Below are 22,933 nucleotides of genomic sequence, written 5' to 3' on the forward strand. Positions count from 1 at the left end.
GTGCATCATCACTCACTCAGTGGGCCATAGAAAGCCTTTTTTTTTTTTTGCTTTATTTGGGTTCTAAATTCTACCTGAAAAAATCAATAAATCAATCAGTGGGAGATTAATATTGGCCTCTGGGCTTGTGTGCCAGTCCTGAGCGTGCCATCTCTCTCACAAATAGTGGGCCATAGAAAGCCTTTTTTTTTTTTGGTTTTATAAATTCTCCCTGAAAAAAAAAAGGGAGATTAATATTGGCCTTTGGGCTTGTGTGCCAGTCCTAAGCGTGCCATCTCTCTCTCTCAGATAGTGGGCCATAGAAAGCCTATTTATTATTTTTTTTATTGGGTTTATAAATTTTCCCTGAAAAAAAAAAAAAAGGGGGAGATTAATATTGGCCTTTGGGCTTGTGTGCCAGTCCTAAGCGTGCCATCTCTCTCTCTCAGATAGTGGGCCATAGAAAGCCTATTTATTATTTTTTTTATTGGGTTTATAAATTTTCCCTGAAAAAAAAAAAAAAGGGAGATTAATATTGGCCTTTGGGCTTGTGTGCCAGTCCTAAGCGTTCTATCTCTCTCTCTCAGATAGTGAGCCATAGAAAGCCTATTTATTTTTTTGGTTGATTTGGGTTCTAAATTCTACCTGAAAAAATCAATAAATCAATCAGTGGGAGATAAATATTGGCCTCTGGGCTTGTGTGCCACTCCTGACACCTGTGTGCGTCATCTCTCACTCAGTGGGCCATAGAAAGCCTATTTTTTGTTTTATTTGTTTTCTAAATTCTCCCTGAAAAAATCATTTTATTTTATTTGGTTTCTAAATTCTTCCTGAAAAAATCATTTTATTCTATTATTTTTTTTTCTAAAGTCTCCCTGAAAAAAAAAAAAAAATCAGTGGGAGATTAATATTGCCCTTTCTGCTTGTGTGCCAGTCTTGACTCCTGGGTGTGCCATCTCTCTCTCTCTCTCCAATTGTGGGCCATAGAAAGCCTATTATTTTTTTTGCTTGATTTGGGTTCCAAAATCTACCTGAAAAAATCACTGCATCAATCATTGGGAGAAAAATATTGGCCTCTGGGCTTGTGTGCCACTCCTGACTCCTGTGTCCGTCATCTCTCACTCAGTGGGCCAAAGAAAGCCTATTTTTTGTTTTATTTGTTTTCTAAATTCTCCCTGAAAAAATCATTTTATTTTATTTGGTTTCTAAATTCTTCCTGAAAAAATCATTTTATTTTATTTTGTTTCTAAAGTCTCCCTGAAAAAAAAAAAAAAAAAAACCAGTGGGAAATTAATATTTACATTTGTGCTTCAGTGACAGTCCTGCGTGTTTGGCATCTCTCTCATTTGGTGCCACCAAAAACAAAGTGTGTAACATTGTGCCTGATTTTCGTTGTGTTCTCACCCACCTGTAAAGGGGTAGCTAAATCATACTGAAGTTATAGCTCACCGTGTAAGTTGTGTGACAGCAACAAATACCGTTAGTTTGGTTACGTTTTTAAAACAATGAGGAAGTCTGGTGGAAGAGGTCGTGGCCGGGGGCGTTCATTGTCAGCTGGTAATGAGGGTAGTGGTAGTGGTGGAGCATCAGGTGGTCATGGGAAAAAAAATATTATAATAATAATCTTTATTTTTATATAGCGCTAACATATTCCGCAGCGCTTTACAGTTTTGCACACATTATCATCACTGTCCCTGATGGGGCTCACAATCTAGATGCCCTATCAGTATGTCTTTGGAATGTGGGAGGAAACCGGAGTACCCGGAGGAAACCCACGCAAACACGGAGAGAACATACAAACTCTTTGCAGATGTTGTCTTTGGTGGGATTCGAACCCAGGACCCCAGCGCTGCAAGGCTGCAGTGCTATCCACTGAGCCACCGTGCTGCCCATATTGCACCTAAGTCTGGAGCTGTGGAGCCAGGTTCGTCGTCTGGCTACACAAGGCCTCGAACGCTCCCTTTTCTGGGAGTAGGAAAACCGCTTTTAAAGCCGGAGCAGCAAGAGCAAGTTTTGGCTTATCTTGCTGACTCAGCCTCTAGCTCTTTTGCCTCCTCTCGTGAAACTGGTAAATGTAAAAGCAGCGCGTCGTTAGTGGATGTTCACGGTCAGGGACAAGTCGCTTCCTTGTCCTCTTCAGCAAAAACAACAACAGAGAAGAATGCAGCAGGCGACACAACGGGTTACTCCATGGAGCTCTTTACACATACCGTCCCTGGCTTAGAAAGTGAAGCAGTTAACAGTCCATGCCCATTACAAGTTGAATCTGACATGGAGTGCACTGATGCACAGTCACAGCCAGACTACTATGCTGGTCCTTTGACTCAGACCACAACATTGCCCTCGCAGGGTAATGATCAAGAATCAGACCCTGATGAGACTATGTTGCCCCATCACGAACGCTATACCACCGAACGACACGGTGACACAGACGAAGTTGCGCAGGAGGTACAAGAAGAGTTATTAGATGACCCAGTTCTTGACCCCGATTGGCAGCCATTGGGGGAACAGGGTGCAGGCGGCAGCAGTTCTGAAGCGGAGGAGGAGGGGCCGCAGCAGGCATCAACATCGCAACAGGTTCCATCTGCCGGGCCCGTATCTTGCCCAAAACGCGTGGCAAAGCCAAAACCTGTTGGAGGACAGCGTGGCCATCCGGTTAAAGCTCAGGCTGCAATGCCTGAAAAGGTATCCGATGCTAGAAAGAGTGCAGTCTGGCATTTTTTTAAACAACATCCAATTGATCAGCGCAAAGTCATCTGTCAAAAATGTTCAACTACCTTAAGCAGAGGGCAGAATCTGAAAAGTCTCAACACAAGTTGCATGCATAGACATTTAACCACCATGCATTTGCAAGCTTGGACTAACTACCAAACGTCCCTTAAGGTTGTAGCACCCTCGGCCAATGAAGCTAGTCATCAACGCAACATCCCTTCCGGCAGTGTAGGGCCACCATTTTCCGCACCACCTGCAGTATCTGTGCAGGTTTCTTTGCCAGGCCAAAGCAGTCAGGGTCAGGGAATCACCAGTTTCGTAGTAGGAAACACTGCATCTAGGGCACCGGCGGCAACAATACCATCTCCCACCGTCTCTCAGTCTGCCATGTCCACCGGCACCCCCGCTAGTTCCACGATCTCCAGCTCTCCAGTCCAGCTCACCCTACATGAGACTATGGTTAGAAAAAGGAAGTACTTAGCCTCGCATCCGCGTACACAGGGTTTGAACGCCCACATAGCTAGACTAATCTCGTTAGAGATGATGCCCTACCGGTTAGTTGAAAGCGAAGCTTTCAAAGCCCTGATGGACTACGCTGTACCACGCTACGAGCTACCCAGGCGACACTTTTTTTCCAGAAAAGCCATTCCAGCCCTCCACCAGCATGTTAAAGAGCGCATCGTCCATGCACTCAGGCAATCTGTGAGCACAAAGGTGCACCTGACAACAGATGCATGGACCAGTAGGCATGGCCAGGGACGTTACGTGTCCATCACGGCACACTGGGTGAATGTTGTGGATGCAGGGTCCACAGGGGACAGCAATTTTGGGACAGTTCTGCCTAGCCCACGGTCTAGGAAACAGTTGGCTGTAGCCGTTCGCACCCCCTCCTCCTCCTCCTCCTCGTCCTCCTGCAGAAGCGAGAGCTCGTCCACAGACCGCAGTCGCACAACCACTCCATCCGCAGCTGCCACTGTTGCACACCAGGTCTCCCATTATGGGGCAGCTACTGGCAAACGTCAGCAGGCTGTATTGGCTATGAAGTGTTTGAGCGACAACAGACACACCGCGGAAGTTCTGTCCGAGTTCTTGCAGAAAGAAACGCAGTCGTGGCTGGGCACTGTAGATCTTGAGGCAGGCAAGGTAGTGAGTGATAACGGAAGGAATTTCATGGCTGCCATCTCCCTTTCCCAACTGAAACACATTCCTTGCCTGGCTCACACCTTAAACCTGGTGGTGCAGTGCTTCCTGAAAAGTTATCCGGGGTTATCCGACCTGCTCCTCAAAGTGCGTGGACTTTGCTCACATATCCGCCGTTCGCCCGTACACTCCAGCCGTATGCAGACCTATCAGCGTTCTTTGAACCTTCCCCAGCATCGCCTAATCATAGACGTTGCAACAAGGTGGAACTCAACACTGCACATGCTTCAGAGACTGTGCGAACAGAGGCGGGCTGTTATGTTTTTGTGGGAGGATACACATACACGGGCAGGCAGTAGGATGGCAGACATGGAGTTGTCAGGTGTGCAGTGGTCGAAGATTCAAGACATGTGTCAAGTCCTTCAGTGTTTTGAGGAATGCACACGGCTGGTTAGTGCAGACAACGCCATAATAAGCATGAGCATCCCCCTAATGCGTCTGCTGATGCAATGTTTGACGCACATAAAGGATCAGGCGTCTGCAGCTGAGGAAGAGGAAAGCCTTGATGACAGTCAGCCATTGTCTGGCCAGGGCAGTGTACAGGACGAGGTAGCGGGCGAAGAGGAGGAGGAGGACGAGGAGGATGATGGGGATGATTATATTTTTAATGAGGAAGCTTTTCCGGGGCCACTGGAAATTGTTGGCGCGGCAAGGCCGGGTTCTGGTTTTTGGAGGGACACAAGTGACGTGGATTTGCCTGAAACTGCCCCTCAACCAAGCACAACCGCAGATTTGAGAACTGGAACTTTGGCCCACATGGCGGATTATGCCTTACATATCCTCAAAAGGGGCACACGCATTACTAAAATAATGAACGATGACGATTACTGGTTGGCCTGCCTCCTTGATCCTCGCTATAAAGGCAAATTGCAAAATATAATGCCACATGAGAACTTGGAACTAATATTAGCAACCAAACAATCAACTCTTGTTGACCGTTTGCTTCTGGCATTCCCTGCACACAGCGCCCGTGATCGTTCTCACACGAGCTGCAGGGGCCAGCAGACCAGAGGTGTTAGAGGGGCAGAAATCAGAAGTGGCGTTGGCCAGAGGGGTTTTCTGACCAGGTTGTGGAGTGATTTTGCTATGACCGCAGACAGGACAGGTACTGCAGCATCAATTCAAAGTGACAGGAGACAACATTTGTCCAGTATGGTTACAAACTATTTTTCATCCCTTATCGACGTTCTCCCTCAACCGTCATTCCCATTTGATTACTGGGCATCCAAATTAGACACCTGGCCAGAATTGGCAGAATATGCATTGCAGGAGCTTGCTTGCCCGGCAGCTAGTGTCCTATCAGAAAGAGTATTCAGTGCTGCAGGTTCAATACTAACAGAAAAAAGGACTCGTCTGGCTACCCAAAATGTAGATGATCTAACCTTCATTAAAATGAACCACAACTAGATTTCGAAATCTTTTGCCCCACCTTGCCCGGCTGACACCTAGCTTTCCTATGAAAAGGTCTTGCCTGTGGACTATTATGAATGACTTTTCCAATATCGTAATTTGCTGCACCTGATTGTCCAGCATACGACATGTTTACACCTCCCTAAATGGCCAAACTCCCCACACGGGGCCGTGGTATCGCCACTTGGCGCCAGCACCCGTGAGAGTGCTGTTTTTTTTCTGAAGAGGTGGGTGTGCCCGCTTTTGGTCGACGGCACTGCCACTGGGTCCCTCATAGTACAATAAAGTGTCTCTGGCGGTGGTGGTGCGCACCCAACATCAGACACACCGTTGTAATATGAGGGGCCCTGGGCCTGTACCGCCGGCCACAAGACAGTTCCCCCCCCCCCAGCTCAAACAGTGCTCTACCACTTGCAAAATTATCTCTCACAGCTCCACCAATGTTTAGTCTATGCGCTGACATCCTTCAATGCCTGGCACTGACAATACCATTGTATTGACATTTTTGTTATGTTAGGCCTTCGAAGCCTGTCTGCGGTCCCTCCTTCCACTAGGCCTCCACTGACCATTGTACTGCTGCCCGTGTACCCCTGGAACCAATTTTAAATTGCCAACAGCCCAATTTTGTTATGTTAGGCCTTCGAAGCCTGTCTGCAGTCCCTTCTTTCTACTACTACTACACTGACCAGACCACTGCTGCCCGTGTACCCCTGGAACCAATGTTAAATTGCCTGCACCCCTATTTTTGTTATGTTAGGCCTTCGAAGCCTGTCTGCGGTCCCTCCTTCCACTAGACCTCCACTGACCATTGTACTGCTGCCCGTGTACCCCTGGAACCAATTTTAAATTGCCAACAGCCCAATTTTGTTATGTTAGGCCTTCGAAGCCTGTCTGCAGTCCCTTCTTTCTACTACTACTACACTGACCAGACCACTGCTGCCCGTGTACCCCTGGAACCAATGTTAAATTGCCTGCACCCCTATTTTTGTTATGTTAGGCCTTCGAAGCCTGTCTGCGGTCCCTCCTTCCACTAGGCCTCCACTGACCATTGTACTGCTGCCCGTGTACCCCTGGAACCAATTTTAAATTGCCAACAGCCCAATTTTGTTATGTTAGGCCTTCGAAGCCTGTCTGCAGTCCCTTCTTTCTACTACTACTACACTGACCAGACCACTGCTGCCCGTGTACGCCTGGAACCAATGTTAAATTGCCTGCACCCCTATTTTTGTTATGTTAGGCCTTCGAAGCCTGTCTGCGGTCCCTCCTTCCACTAGGCCTCCACTGACCATTGTACTGCTGCCCGTGTACCCCTGGAACCAATTTTAAATTGCCAACAGCCCAATTTTGTTATGTTAGGCCTTCGAAGCCTGTCTGCAGTCCCTTCTTTCTACTACTACTACTACACTGACCAGACCACTGCTGCCCGTGTACCCCTGGAACCAATGTTAAATTGCCTGCACCCCTATTTTTGTTATGTTAGGCCTTCGAAGCCTGTCTGCGGTCCCTCCTTCCACTAGGCCTCCACTGACCATTGTACTGCTGCCCGTGTACCCCTGGAACCAATTGTAAATTGCCAACAGCCCTATTTTTTTATGTTAGGCCTTCGAAGCCTGTCTGCGGTCCTTCCTTCCACTTGGCCTCCACTGACCATTGTACTGCTGCCCGTGTACCCCTGGAACCAATGTAAAAGTGCCTACAGCCTGTCCAATTTGTTATGTTAGGCCTTCGAAGCCTGTCTGCGGTCCCTTCTTTCTACTACAACTACACTGACCAGACCACTGCCGCCCGTGTACCCCTGTAACCTATTTTAAAGTGCATACAGCCAATTTTTATTCTCTATTTTACAATTATAAAGCCCAGATGGACTACGCTGTACCACGGTAAGAGCTACCCAGTCGTCACTTCTTTCGCGAGAAAAGCCATCCCAGCACTACAGCATCATGTAAAAATCTGCATTGTCCATGCTCTCTGGCTATCTAATAGTAGAAAGGTGCACCTGACAACAGATGCATGGACCAATAGGCATGTCCACGAAAGGTTAGATGTCCATTACGGCGCACTGGGTTAATGTTGTGGATGCATGGTCCACAGGGGACAGCCTACAAAGTCTGTCTGCAGTCCCAAATATAAATTGTCCTCCGCTTACCACACCAATGCTGCCTGTGTACCCCTGGAACATTTCATAAACTCCATTGACCAAAATTTGGGGTTTACAGCCTACTACCAGTGTCTGCCGCTCCAAGGTGTTCCCCGGGTTGCCTTTTCTGAGCTTTGATCTTCAGGCTCTTCTTAAGTAGTTGTTGAAAACAACACTGCATTCGGCCTACAAGTTGGGTCTGGGGTGTAGAGATGGTGTGTTCCACTCCAAGGTGTTCCCCAGGTTTCCTCGCCATTGCTGCAATCTTAATGCTCTTGTTTAGTAGTTGTTGGAAACTACAGTGCATTAGGCCTACAAATTGGGTATGGGGTGTAGAGAGATGGTGTGTTCCACTCCAAGGTGTTCCCCAGGTGTCATCCACATTGCTTCGGTCTTCCGACTCTCGTTTAGTAGTTGTTGGAAACTACACTGCATTAGGCCTACAAATTGGGTATGGGGTGTAGAGAGATGGTGTGTTCCACTCCAAGGTGTTCCCCAGGTTTCCTCGCCATTGCTGCGATCTTAATGCTCTCGTTTAGTAGTTGTTGGAAACTACAGTGCATTAGGCCTACAAATTGGGTATGGGGTGTAGAGAGATGGTGTGTTCCACTCCAAGGTGTTCCCCAGGTTTCCTCGCCATTGCTTCGATCTTCCTGCTCTCGTTTAGTAGTTGTTGGAAACTACACTGCATTAGGCCTACAAATTGGGTATGGGGTGTAGAGAGATGGTGTGTTACACTACAAGGTGTTCTCCAGGTTGCCTTTCCTGAGCTTCTATGTTCAGGCTCTCATTAAATTGTGGTTAAATGGAACAACTGCATTTGGCGTACTAGTTGGGTTGGGGCCTACTATCGGTGTCTGCCACTCCTTGCTGTTCTCCTGGTTTCCTGTCCTGAAATTCCATTTTCAGGCTCTCGTTAAGTAGTTGTTAATGTTAACTGCATTTGGCCTACTAGTTGGGTTGGGGCCTACTATCGGTGTCTGCCACTCCTTGCTGTTCTCCTCCACTGAACAAAGCTGTGCCGCCTGTTTACTACGGTTGCCAATTTTGAACTGCATTTCGACTACTTACTGATTTGGGCCTACTCTCTGCCGTGCAAACACACCGCTGTACTTTGAGGGGCCCTGTGCCAGTGCCAGTGCCAACGAGTGGGCCCCCCCTGCTTGCTCAGAATCACAGCACTTGCAAAGTTGAAATACTTTCTTCTCCCTGCTCCACTGCCGTGACGCGTTCCAGATTTCCTGGGCCCACTAATTACTTGAACCAGCCCTACCCCCCACAACTTTAGCCAAATGACCCCCAATTTCAAATGCCTTCCAATTATTATAAGCTAAATTACGATTGACAAGCTTCAGTAAAAAGAATGGATGTTTTTGCCATTAAAATGGGCAGTGTAGGTGTTTTCCTGGCCTCCACTCACTGCCGACTATGCTCCCCCATTGACTTGCATTGGGTTTCGTGTTTCGGGCGATACCCGACTTTTCGCGATAATCGTCCGATTCCACTCGACTCGACTTCTAAGATAGTCGGGTTTCGCGAAACACGACTCGACTCTAAAAAGGTCAAGGTCGCTCAACCCTAGTCATCAGCAAAATACACTCATGTCATCACCCCTCCCCCTCCATGCCTCCCAGTGTTCTCCACACAATTAAAGTGGCATGTAAAAGTTTGGACCCCCCTGTTCAAGCAAGTTCAACATGAAATGATCTCTAAACGGTCTAAAGTTAAAGATTACACACTTTGTATTTTAGGCAAAAAAATGTATAGATATTTTCATCTTTTACATTTGAAAAATTAGAAAAAAAAATGGTCTGAAAGCAAAACTTTGGGCGTCCTGCATGGTTAGTACCCAGTGGCACCCCTTTTTGAAAGTATTACAGCATGTAAACGCTTTTTGTAGCCAACCAAGAGTCTTTCAGTTTTTGTTTGAGGGATTTTCATCCATTCTTCCTTGGATAATTCTTCTTCTGTTTTGTGAGATTTCTGGGTCGTCTTGCATGCACTGCTATTTTGAGGTCTAGCCACAGATTTTCAATGATTTTCAGATGAGGTGACTGCGAGAGCCATTGTAAAACCTTCAGCTTGCACCTTTTGATGTGGTCTATTGTGGATTTTGACTTGTGTTTAGGCATGGCCGTATTTGGCATTCATGCTGCCCTAGGCACTTTAAGTGGTCACGCTCCCTACTGATCAGTCAGACTAAGGGTATGGGCACACGGTTTTTTTTCCAGGCAAATCCGCTCTGTGACCCGTATGAAAGTGCTAAATATATGCTAAAAAGAATGAACTCTATACTGCAATATAAAAGCTACTCGCTGTTCATATGTTCAGTCTTTTGAGTTTTTTTTAAGCATCAGGTTTCCCAAGACATGTAGTGGCTCAAAGAAGTGACTGGTCATTTAAATAACAACTGATGGCTAAAAGATGTCGGAAAAGACATCTGCAGCACTTTTAGCAGGGACAACCATTGCCAGTCCTACTTATGTTTAATATGTACAGTGGACAAATAACCACTGTCAGTCTCATTCAGGTCTACAGTATTTCTAGTAATATATGAACTACTGTCAGCCCCACTATATTTTTATAGAATTTGTAGACAGTTTATGCTTCACCACTGTCAGTCTCATTCGGGTTTATGGAGTGTCTAGTGAAAGCTCAACCATTGTCATCCTCACTATACTCTATAAAACTCAGAATTAGATTAATACAATCAGTATCATTATGTTTAAGAGTATCCGAGTATAATCTGAACATTGGTCAATATCACTCTAGTTATATCTCTGGTTTAAAATTACGGTACTACTACTGATTTAGATGTTTTATGATTGCCTGATTGCTCCATCGGGTGATATTTAATTATTGTCTATCTTAATATTAAATATTAAAAGTTAAATTAATTTTAAGTTTACTGAAAAGGAGTCTGTCAACCCAAAATGACAGACTGCATAACATTTTTTTTACAGGGGACGCAGCCCCTAGTAAAATAATACCAGGCATGTACAGTTTAGCATAATGTTTGCTGAAAAAGTGACATTCATTTAATGTGCACAGGAAGACACTTCTGTGCAACGCCGGCGCGGCCTAAGCCTTGGTGCACCGTTATCACCTAACATTTGAAAATTATAGGAAACCTGTCACCAGCTTTCCCCATATAAGTAGGGCGAACTCCTATACACCCACTGTTAAAGCATTCTGGCATGCTGTCTGTATGTCCTCCATCACCTATGCAAGGCACAAGAAAAGCTTTTATTATGCTCACAGATGGTGAGGGCAGAGCAAAGTACTGTCATGTGCATGAGCCAGGGAAGGCAAAAGAGCGCTGAAGTAGGTAAAGCTAGCGCATGCGCACCACTGAATTTTGCTCTTCACTCGGCAGGGCAGAGAGAAGTGCAACTGTGCAGGAGTGCAATAGGGAACACCATGTTGATGACGTCATCCACATAAAGCAGGGAAGGAGGACAGCTATTGTAAGAAGAGTGGAGGCGCAGGATCAAGACCAGAGAAGCCCATCGGACCAGACCGCGCCGTCGTGGGTGTAATAAAAGCTATTTTTTGTGCCTTGTACAGACAGCATACCAGAATGCTATAACAGATGGCGTATAGATGCTGGCCATACTTTGTATGGGGAAAACCTGGTGACAGGTTCCCTTTAAAGCCACACCCTTGTCTTGATAGTGATCCGTTGGTAAGAGCACAGTGTAACATTGCTTGCGCACCCATACTGGAGGAGCACAGCAGCACACTCCCAGTGTCAGTGCGGGTGTGCACACTATGTTGGGCACATTCTGACGCCTGGATCCTGTCTGTCTGCGGCTGCCACTTGGAAGTAGTGAGTGAGCGGCTTCAGTGAGGAGGGGGACAAGGCATTGTGATGTGCTGTCTGCTCACTTCAATGCCCTTCCTCCTCATTGAGTCTGCAGCCTAAAGGAGGCAGCAGGCAGGCATCAGAACGTGACTGCAGTCACAGTGTGTGTGCGTTCACACTGACACTGGGAGCACTACTGTGTCAGGGCATTAGCTCAGATATGCAAAGTTATTTTAGGCAGCACTGACTCTCACCAAAGGATTTCTGAATTATAACAAAGGATGGCTTTAATATGCAAATAGGAGGGTGTAATGGTGCACCAAGAAATAGGCCACATCTAGGGTGCACAGAAACGCCCTAATTTGCATTTAAAAAATAAAATATTAAGTAACTGTACATGCCTGGGCTACATCCCCTATATAAATGTGTTTGCAGAATAATTGACATTTTGGAGGTGAAAGACTCCTTTTATATATCATCATTCTCAGCAACACATTGTCCGGTGTACACATGTGCTACTGAGAACAATGCTTTGTATGTGCACAAGATGATCATGTTAACGATCGTCCTGTGCACATGAAAGTGAGGCCACATCCTGTCTAAACAGGTTACTAAGCGGCTGCTGATCGGCCTCATTTAGCAGCTCAGCGGTCATTTAAAGGCTGAAACTGACCAATATAAATGCACCCTAGCTCTAAGTACGTGACTCCATTACTTTTCACAGCCTTATCTTGTTTCTGCTTCCATCTTCTCCGGTTTTCTGCAGCACGTCCTGAAACGGTGCTTTAAAATTTAAGCGTCATAAAGTTCCTGAATAAAAATAGCAACCATGCTGTAACCTAAGTAAGCTCTATGCTTAAATGGTAGTGAATAAATAATTACCCCACACTATTCTCCCTATGCAGAAAATGACCCCCATACTGTCTTACTGATGGTACATGGTATACAGACTATTCTCTGTTATAAAATATTCCCACCACACGGTCTGCCCTGGTGAAATATGAAAGTCACACCACCCCTTCAAACGAAAAACCACCACACTGTCCTCTGTTGTGAATTCTGTGGCTGAGTTCACTTCTGTGGTCACAAGTGGTATTGCAGTCTCTGGGCTTCCTCCCTCAGGTGTTTTGGTGAGCTCGTTGGCTGCCTTGCTATTTAGCTCCACCTGAGTCTGTCTTCCTTGCTCCTTGTCAATGTTCCAGTGTTGGATCTGAGCTACTGCATCTTTCCTTGGGCCTGCTGCTCTGCTAGATAAGTGCTTCTAGTTTGTTTTCTGTTTTTTCTGTCCAGCTTGCTATTAACTTTTGCTGGAAGCTCTGAGAAGCAAAGGGGTGCACCGCCGTGCTGTTAGTTCGGCACGGTGGGTCTTTTTGCCCCTTTGCGTGGTTTTCGTTTTAGGGTTTTTTGTAGACTGCATAGTTCTCTTTGCTATCCTCGCTCTGTCTAGAATATCGGGCCTCACTTTGCTGAATCTATTTCATTCCTACGTTTGTCTTTTCATCTTGCTAACAGTCATTATGTGTGGGGGGCTGCCTATTCCTTTGGGGTATTTCTCTGAGGTAAGTCAGGCTTGTATTTCTATCTTCAGGCTAGTCAGCTCCTCAGGCAGTGCCGAGTTGCATAGGTAGTTATAGGCGCAATCCACTGCTGCTTATAGTTGTGTGAGGATAGATCAGGTACTGCAGTCTACAGAGATTCCACGTCTCAGAGCTCGTCCTATTGTTTTTGGTTATTGCCAGATCTCTGTATGTGCGCTGATTACTGCACGCTGTGTTGCCTGATTGCCAGCCATAACAGTCCTCTCCATACAGAGTTCCCTCATGTTCTCTATACAGAGTTACCTCCCCCTGTGTTCTCCAGAGTCTCCCCATTCATGTTCCCCAGAGTTCCCCTCTTGTTCTCCAGTTTCCCCCATGTTCCCCAGAGTCCCCCCCTATGTTCTCCAGAGTCCCCCCCTATGTTCTCCAGAGTCCCCCCTATGTTCTCCAGAGTCCCCCCCTATGTTCTCCAGAGTCCCACCCCTATGTTCTCCAGAGTCCCACCCCTATGTTCTCCAGAGTCCCCCCCTATGTTCTCCAGAGTCCCCCCCCTATGTTCTCCAGAGTCCCCCCCTATGTTCTCCAGAGTCCCCCCCTATGTTCTCCAGAGTCCCCCCTATGTTCTCCAGAGTCCCCCCTATGTTCTCCAGAGTCCCCCCTATGTTCTCCAGAGTCCCCCCTATGTTCTCCAGAGTCCCCCCTATGTTCTCCAGAGTCCCCCCTATGTTCTCCAGAGTCCCCCCTATGTTCTCCAGAGTCTTCCCATGTTTTCCAGAGTCCCCCCCATGATCTCCAGAGTCAAACCCCATGCTCTCAAGAGTACCCCAACCATGTTCTATATACAGCTCCTCCTCTCCCCTTATCTTCTGCTCTGTATGCCCTTACCTTCTCCAGGATCTGGCTTGTCCTCCTCCACAGCACTCTACATTGATGTCGGCAGCATAATGAGGTCTCCTCATTGTGCTGTCATGACATTAGCAGTGTTTGGACACCGCCTCACAAGGGGTCAGGGAGCTGATTGAAAAACGATAAAGGTTGCAGCATTATTTACTAAGAATGATTACTCTAGAACATTGAAAATGCATTACTGCCATAGAAAATATGAAAAAGCCCTATATAATGTACATATGAAATATTTATCTGCAAAAATTACTATGAATAAAGGAAGGTACTTCGCGCATAAATTGGCCAATCTATGTGAGCCCAATTGCCACGTTAAGGCGTCCTTCATAATTGAGTCCTTGTCCTGTTTTGTTACCTCTCCTGGTAACCCACAGCCTAAGGCACTGGACCTCCGGTACTTGGTGTCAAATGCGGGCTTGTGTTTAGGATCATTATCCATTTGTAGAAGCCATCCTCTTGTCAACTTCAGTTTTTTCAAGAATCAATCAAGAATTTGTTGAAATTTCATTGGATTCATTCTTCCCTCTACCCGTGAAATGTTCCCTTTGCCATTACCTTCCACACAACCCCACAGCATGATTGATCCACACCCCTGCCTAATGGTTGGCTAGATGTTATTTTCCTGAAATTCTGTGCCCTTTTTTCTTCACATATACCTTTGAACACTGCAGCCACATAGTTCTATTTTAACCTCATCGGTCCATGGGACTTGTTTCCAAAATGCATCAGGATTGTTTAGATGTTTTTTTGCATAGTTCTGACTCTGAATTGTATGGTGAGGACGCAGGAGAGGTTTTCCTGTGATGACTCTTCCATGAAGGCCATATTTGTGCAGCTATCTCTGACGAACAGTAGAACAATGAACCACAGCTCCAGAGTCTGTTAAATCCACTGATCTTAAGTGCAGTACTTGTGGTGTTTGGCGCAAACAAGTCACTAGTTTGCAGTCCTCACTAGTGACTTCTTAGCAGCAATTCAACCATAAAGGACTGATTATTGCAGTCTCCACTAGACAGTTGATGTTGAGATGTGTGTGCTGCTTGATCTATGTGCATCATTTATAAGTGCTATTATCTAATGTGCAGTCAGTTTGCATTTTCTGAGGCTGATAACTGATGAACTTATCCTCTGCAGATAATTCTTAGTAATATTATCTTGGGGCAGTCCTCCTGAAATGCAGTTTCATCATAGTAATTGTTAGTTTTAATGACTACACTTCAGGATACCTATAATGTGCTAGCAATTTTCTGGATTGACTGTCCTTTGTGTCTTGTGTTGCAGAGTTTTCGCGGTTTTTCGCTATAAAAACGCTATAAAAACGTGAAAAAAATGCATACATTATGCATCCCATCATTTAGAATGCATTCCGCAATTTTTGTGCACATGATGCGAATGCGTTTTTTTCCGCAAAAAAAAAACGCATTGCGTTAAAAAACTGAGCATGTTCATTAATTTTGCAGATTTTTTGCAGATTTCCCACTATATTATTGCATTGGGAACCTCCGGAAAAATCCGCAAAAAAAATGCACCAAAAACGCGAGAAAAACGCATGCGGATTTCTTGCAGAAAATATCCGGTTTTGCTCAGGAAATTTCTGCAACAAATCCTGAACGTGTGCACATAGCCTTAAAGAGAGTCTGTCACCCCAAAAATCGTATATGAGCTGCGTTACCTGGCATCTCTGGCCTCTCTGAGCTTTCCCAGGGCCTACGCACTGCAGTACTTTGCTCTGCCCTCAACAGGGCAGACAAAGTACGCCTGCGCCGGAGCCGCGGCAAGAAGACAAGAAGAGGACGTCATCTGATGAAGATAGGAGGTGCTGGACTGGACCGCGACGCCCATCGGACTCGGACCGCAGCGGGACCGCCCCTGGGTGAGTATATTTCTCATCTTTCAGGTTACATCGGTGGCTTATCTACAGCATTACAGAATGCTGTAGATAAGCCCCTGATTTCGGTGGCTGCAGCTCATATACGATTTTGGGGGTGACAGACTAATAATGAAGTAATGAAGGACTGTTGTTTTTCTTTAGTTAATTGAGGTTTTTTGCCATAAACTGTCATAGAAAAGTTGTGGAATAGATTGTCGCATCACTCTATGGAACTATGTTACCAACATTGACTCTATTGATTGTCACAAACACTTTCTGAAGGCCAGTGATTCCATAAATGAACTCTTGGCAAGGGATACATGTGCATTCTAAGCTATTTCAGGTGTCTGCCTATTAAAACTGTGAAAGAATGTCAAGGGAGTATACAACTGGCAATAAAGTAAAGAAGGGGAGGGTACTTTGAAGAATCTAATATTTAACACATATTCCGGGTTGTTTCACATGTTTCTTTACTCCTTGTTTCCATATGTGTTCCTTTGGTGTTTTACTGCCTTCTGTCTGAATCTACAAAGTGCACATTCCAAAAAGAACAAGAAGAACCATAACATGATCAGATGTGTCAAAACTTTTGACTGTTACTGAATGTGGCTTGTATTTTTACATATAGTATAATCGCCATTTAATATAAAACCATAGAATCTATTTAAACTGTGTATATCCACGAGATTATAGAGGAAAACACTTGAGCTCATGCCTCTGTATATACTTGAAAAATGTCTGAGTGAATTTTTTGTTTGATAGTTTTCACTGTTTTTAATTCTAGGTGTGTGTCACTTAAAGCTTGAAGATATGGAATACAGATACAGCCTTCCTTTCTGGTGCCATTCCAAATGCGGCCAAAACCTTCACTTTTCCAATATTTATTAGTCCTTTTCCAAATATTATCTTACAGCTTTTTGTGCATTTTCTTTTCTGAACAACAATAAAAACATTGATGTGTAAATGCAGCAGTTTAGCAATGTCAGTGAATCTTCAGATCTGCAAACACCTCTGAATATTTCATCGGGAAGTTCATTCTCAGAGGTTGAAAGTTAAAATAAATATTGCTAATATTTTCTATTTAACGTAAATAATTGTTTTTTTCTGGGCTGATATAATTGTTTTATAGATAACACATTGATACTGATCCATGAAATCTCATAATACTCTGCCCTCTGAAATATACATTTTTTAAAAATAAATATTGAAGTTTTATTTTCAAAATGTAATTTCTCCAAAATTTAAAGTTTGCACAATTAACATATTTCCCGGAGTGTTTGTTTTGAAGAGCCTGTATGTAAAAAATGTTTGTGTAAAAACGCATTACTAAAGTAATCACATTCACAATATATTTGTCTTTCGGCCTTCAAAAGCACAGTGATTTTCACATTGATTTATCAAAGGGGATCTTTCAGTAACAGTTACCTTAGAGCCATTGAGATTTACGAATAATTTGTAGACATCAATTTATAGTTTAACCCTTGCCTTATTCTCAGAATTAATGACAAATATTAGGGTAATCTGTGCTGTCTCACCCTTGGGTTTGTAACTACATATACTGCACAAAACATATAAACCAATTCTTCCTCCCTATCTTTAACCAAAAGTCATCCTTAGGTCATCTAGAAAGGTATACCTTCAGCTTTTAATGACCACTCATGTTGTTCCACGGAACGCCCCCTCACAAGCTCTTTGTGCCTATACTTGACCCCAGCATCACTTTTCTATCCCATTCACTCTTATTGGTTGTAATATTTTCATTGAATGACATCAATAAAATAATTTGTGAAAAAAAAATGACTGTGGTGATCATATTGAAAGATCGTCATCATTCTCCGAAGAAGGATACATACTGCAATTGTTTGCATCGTCACCCTAAAAGGAATGACAATGGGACCTTACAGTGGACCAGGAAAGACATCCCTGATCAATCTGGACAGAGGGGTGCCATTCTCGGTTGACAGAAACCGGGATGGGGCTCACCCTGCTAGAGAAACTATGTTACTTGTAGTATACACTTTGTTCTGATTTTAATGTTTTGGTCCCTAGAAGTGAACGTGGTGACCTATTTATTTTTACCACTGTACCCTGGCTAAGTGTCAGTCATCCATGTTCTTACATATGGTAGGTGCCATAGAACACTGTTAATCAGGCAGCAGATTATTTCTGTGTGGGCACTGCTGATGACATTACTACATAACGTATGAATTGGCTGTTTCTATGTGTCAGCTTCCTACTGCGTCCCCCTACATAACGTGTCTGCTGCAGATGTACTGCAAAACAGTGTAATTAGATCATGAAAGTGCTAATAACAGGGCAGTAGAAAATATTAAAATGTCTCATGTTTGAGTGACAGATTTATATAAAAGTAAATAAATGAGTAAAAAGCAAAAAATTAATTCCAAAACATCCCTAGAACATCCTTTACACGTTCCATAAAAAGCTGTTCCAAAAATGGCTACACAGGATAGTACAGTTTTTGTTAAAATAAGTCATATTATGTTTTGTCAAAAAGAGCACCAATGGTGGCCAAAGATGGTAAAAAAAAATGTGCACCCGTTTATTCCATTATGCTATGTCAGTAATGTTGTATTCCTCCATCATGTCTCATACAGTGCTAGACATGGAAACTGGAAAACAACATTTTAAAATGAAGTGTCTTAAATAGGGGTCATTCCCATCTTCTAGCTATCTACCTTAATTTTTATTGAAAGGGTCCACCACTGGACAATTCCTTTTCAATGTCCCTAATGTACCTTGTAAAATATAAAAAACATACATCTCAGACTGAGGGCATTTAGAGAGATGTGTTCCCTGGCGATCCCATGACTTTGTTTAGGTCTCATAGGCACTTCTGCCTATCCATGGCAGCGTATGGGCAGCAGCCTTCTCACTTCCATCCTACAAAACCATAAAAGCTGCAGCTCATCAGCAGCCCCTGCTCGCTGGGACACTTCATTCAGTGGGCAGGAGTGTTGGTCCAGGAGTTAAATGCGTTTTTGTCATTTTTCTGGGGACATTGAAAAGGTGTTTTGCAGTAGTGGACAACTCCTTTAAAAGTTGCCACCATACTCCCGGTATCTCTAATTGTTTACAGCGTGTAACCAAGGGGCCCAGTCACCACTGGAATGTTGAAGCAGTGGCTGAAAATGTGCAGTGCTTCTAAGATCTTTCACATTGATCTTGTACGCTCTTCACGGACTCAGGACAGAACTGCTGGAGCGTGTTTAGCGCCTAATCCCCACCACCACTTTCCATCCCACTGTGGTTCCAATGTAGCAGAGACATTCTGCCGTATATATCAGGAGAATCGGGCGAGCACTCAGTTCATGTCAGCAGCATGATGATGTTGCCTGAACTGTCGCTTATGCAGGAGCGCCCATCCTGCAATCGGGAGGCTGGAACACAATGCATTCCTGCTTGTGTAGAGGAGAACCCTTAAAGAGTATTTTATTCTAATAGATTCCCTTCAAATGTCCCATTTTTATATTCAATAAAGTATGGTGATGGCCATTGGGAAACATTCTTTGTTTCTTTGTTTTTACACCTTTTTGTAGAGTGTAATCATCAAGCTTGCAGTGCAAATTAATCTTTTTACACTGCAATCATAATTTACCTAGATACATAGATTATGTTAGAATCTAAGTGTCCCAGATTCAGTAGCACACAAAGCTATAGAATACCGTTTCTAACATACCTCATTCAATGGAAGTCTGAAAACAAGTAATACAAAAGAAGGCCAAATGAGCCTAGAAGTGTGGAAATATTAACTGGACTTAATATTCAAAAACAATAGCTGGGTTTTATTAAAGGGTCTGACCACTACTAGGACAACCTCTTCTTAAACTAAATGTTCGGTCCCAATAAAATAATAAAGCCTAAACTGACTTCCTGTGCTGGCTCCGTTCTCACAGTTTTGGCACTCGCTCTCCCCAGCGCTGTGATGCAGTGGAATGAGACGTGATGCCGGCGTTCAAGGTCCGTCACTCAAATGACAGCACATTGCTAGCGCACGCCCAATGCGGGCATGTGCTAGCGATGCGTTCCCCATTACAGGCTATGGTGGCGTTAACGGACTACGTTACACTGCGTTATGCCGCGGTGTAACGTAGTCCATTAAACGTACCGCCATAACGCAATGGGAACCTAGCCTAAGAGATTACAGAACAGTTACAGATAATGACTTACCGCTGAAATTTTTTCTGATGGAATCCTTCATTTTTCCTGCCTTTTCTATCTGGCCCAGACCAACATGACAACTTCTTCCAGCCAGGACTCGTCTGCAAAGAATACAACAAAGACACGTTTCACTTCTCATATTCCAGCCCCATCACCATCTATTCCCAACCTGCACAAACTCGTCATCCTGCTGATATCCCAATGCTGAACCGCTGCTGCCGTATGTGTCCCTATTACAGCACCTGATGCCCCAATACTGAGCCGCTGCTGCCATATGTGTCCCTATTACTCCACCTGATACCCTAATACTGAGCCGCTGCTGCCCTATGTGTTCTGTTACAGCACCTGCTGTGTGGTTCTCTGTGCCCTCTAAATTCTAAAGCACCCCTCTATAATATAGTAATGCCAGGTGCAAGTGCCCTAGAAAACAGTGCCCACATTTTGCCCCCTAGAAAGTAATATTGCCCTGTGTGCCCCTTTGATAGTCACAGTAACCTGAGTTCTCTTATAACAAGTGCCCACTTTACATTTAATAATGTCCCCAGTCTCCCCCTGTACAGCTCCCCTATAAGCAGCATGATGCTCTCTTATACACAGTATAATGCCCCCTCACTGTATAGTACCTCCCTCACAGTATAATGACACCTTAGTAGCCTCCAAACTGTTTGATGGCTCCAACACTGTATGATGGCCCCTTCACTGTAATCCCCACATTGTACAATGGCCCCCTCACTGTAATCTTCACACTGTATGATGCCCCCTAGATAGCCTTCATATAGTAAAATGCACCAGATAGTCCTAAATGTAGTATAATGCATTCCCCATAAGCCTCCATATAGTATAATGCACTCCACATAAGCCTCCATATAGTATAATGCACTCCCCATAGGCCTACTATATATTGTATAATGCACCACCCATAGGCAGACTCTATAGCACAAGGCAGCCCCCATAGGCAAACTCTATATTGTATAATGCATCCCCATAAGCAGACTCTATAGCACAAGGCAGCACCCATAGGCAGACTCTATAGCACAAGGCTGCACCCATAGGCAGACTCTGTAGTATAAGGTAGCACCACATAGGCAGACCCTGTAGTATAAAGCAGCACGCCCATAGGCAGACCCTGTAGTATAAAGCATCACCCCCATAGGCAGACACTGTAGTATAAGGCAGCACTCCCATAGGCAGACCCTGTAGTATAAAGCAGCACCCCCATAGGCACACCCAGTAGTATAAGGCAGCACCCCCATAAGCAGACCCTGTAGTATAAGGCAGCATCCCCATAGGCAGACCCTGTAGTATAAGGCAGCACTCCCATAAGCAGACCCTGTAGTATAAGGCAGCACCCCACAGGCAGACCCTGTAGTATAAGGCAGCACTCCCATAAGCAGACCCTGTAGTATAAGGCAGCACCCCACAGGCAGACCCTGTAGTATAAGACAGCTCCCCCCTAGGCAGACCCTGTAATATAAGACAATACCCCCATAGGCAAACCCTGTAGTATAAAGGCAGCACTTCTATAGGCAGACCCTGTAGTATAAGGCATCACCCCACAGGCAGACCCTGTAGTATAAGACAGCACCCCCATAGGTAGACCCCATAGTACAAGGCAGCACCCCAATAGGCTGACCCTGTAGTATAAGGCAGCACCCCACAGGCAGACCCTGTAGTATAAGGCAGCACCCCATAGGCAGACTCTGTAGTATAAAACAGCACCCCATAGGCAGATCCTGTAGTATAAGGCAGCACCCCTATAGGCAGACCCTGTAGTATAAGGCAGACCCTGTAGTATAAGGCAGCACCCCTATAGGCAGACCCTGTAGTATAAGGCAGCCCCCATAAACAATAAATATTCACCTCTCTTCCTCTTGCTTCTTCCACAGCTCTGAGCGCCCGCTCATCTCCTGACAGCGGGCACCGGTTAGTCATGTCATCGCGCCCCCGACAGTGTCTGCGTCGGTGACATCAGACACTGAGAGGGATGATGGGAGAAGGAGCGTAGTGCTCCTTCCATCAATGCGATCAGCTGTATCGGCGGGGGCCCACTGCTGGCATCGGGCCCCCCGCCTGCTCAGGGGCCCCATAGCGGCCAGGGGGCAGAGCAGGGAGATCGATTCTCCCTGCGCGCGCCGATACAGTTAGGCTGTGTGCCCATGTTGCGTTTTTATGCGTTTTTGCTGCGTTTTTTGCCGCAGCGGAAATGCATAAAATCGCTTAAAAACTGCATTCCCATGTAATATTATGGGATTCCGCAGTTGCTGTGCCCATGTTGCGGATTTTCCCGCTGCAGAATCGCATAGCGGTAAAATCCGCAGCATGTTCATTATTTCTGCGGAATCATGGTGATTCCACAGCCATGTGATTGCATTGAAATGCTCACTTTACGCATGTGGCTAAGCCCACCATGCGTACAGTGAGCGCTACATATGCAGATGGTACCCGGCTCTGGAGGAGAGGAGACTCTCCTCCAGGCCCTTGGGAACCATATTTCTGTAAAAAAAGGAATTAAAATAAGAAATAGTGATATACTTACCTTCTGATGGCCCCCGGAGTCCTCCCGGCTCTCAGCGGTACACGTGGTGGCTTCCGTTCCCAGGGATGCATTGCGCGAATCACCTGGGATGACATCGCGGTCAGGCGACCATGACGTCACAAAGGTCTTTCGTGCAAAGCATCCCTGGGAACCGAATGTATCGGGACCGCCGCTGAGGAGATCGGGGGACGTCGGAAGGTGAGAATAGCCATACTTTTTTTTTTATTATTTTAACATTCTTTTACTATTGATGCTGCATAGGCAGCATCAATAGTAAAATGTTGGTCACACTCTTCAAGCACTATGCTTGTGTGACCAACCTGTCAATCACTTTTCCAGGAGATGCTTCAAATCGCTAGCCTTCTGCAAGCTAAAAACGCTTGCAAAATGCTTGTGTTTTGTCGGAAAATGCATGCGAATTCCGCATGCGTTTTACCCACTGCAGGATGTTGTGGAAATGCTGCGTTTCTGCAACGTGGGCACATAGCCTTACAGTAGCGTAGCTCCGGGTGGTCCCCCTCAGAGCGCGTGGCCCTGAGCAATGGCCCCCTCTGCCCCCCAGTAGCTAGGCTACTGCTTTCAATCATTGCAACCACTTTTTATGGCTGGGCTGCAACACACCTATAACACATCATTGCTAAGTCTCTGTGACCCATCAATGGAG

The 22,933-nt window shown here is 45.2% G+C and overlaps 1 protein-coding gene across 1 annotated transcript in view; it reads left to right on the forward strand.

The window, feature by feature from the left end:
• GNG10 (G protein subunit gamma 10) overlaps positions 1–16,476 on the forward strand; it is a 65,776-nt gene extending 49,300 nt beyond the window's left edge. Inside the window, exon 3 of the mRNA XM_069766976.1 lies at positions 16,339–16,476. The gene's annotated coding sequence lies outside the window, so the exon portion shown is untranslated. The remainder of the gene's footprint in view (positions 1–16,338) is intronic.
• Positions 16,477–22,933: the final 6,457 nt, after the last annotated feature.

This window comes from Ranitomeya imitator, chromosome 1 (genome assembly GCF_032444005.1).
Source record: "Ranitomeya imitator isolate aRanImi1 chromosome 1, aRanImi1.pri, whole genome shotgun sequence".
NCBI classification, from domain to species: Eukaryota; Metazoa; Chordata; class Amphibia; order Anura; family Dendrobatidae; genus Ranitomeya; species Ranitomeya imitator.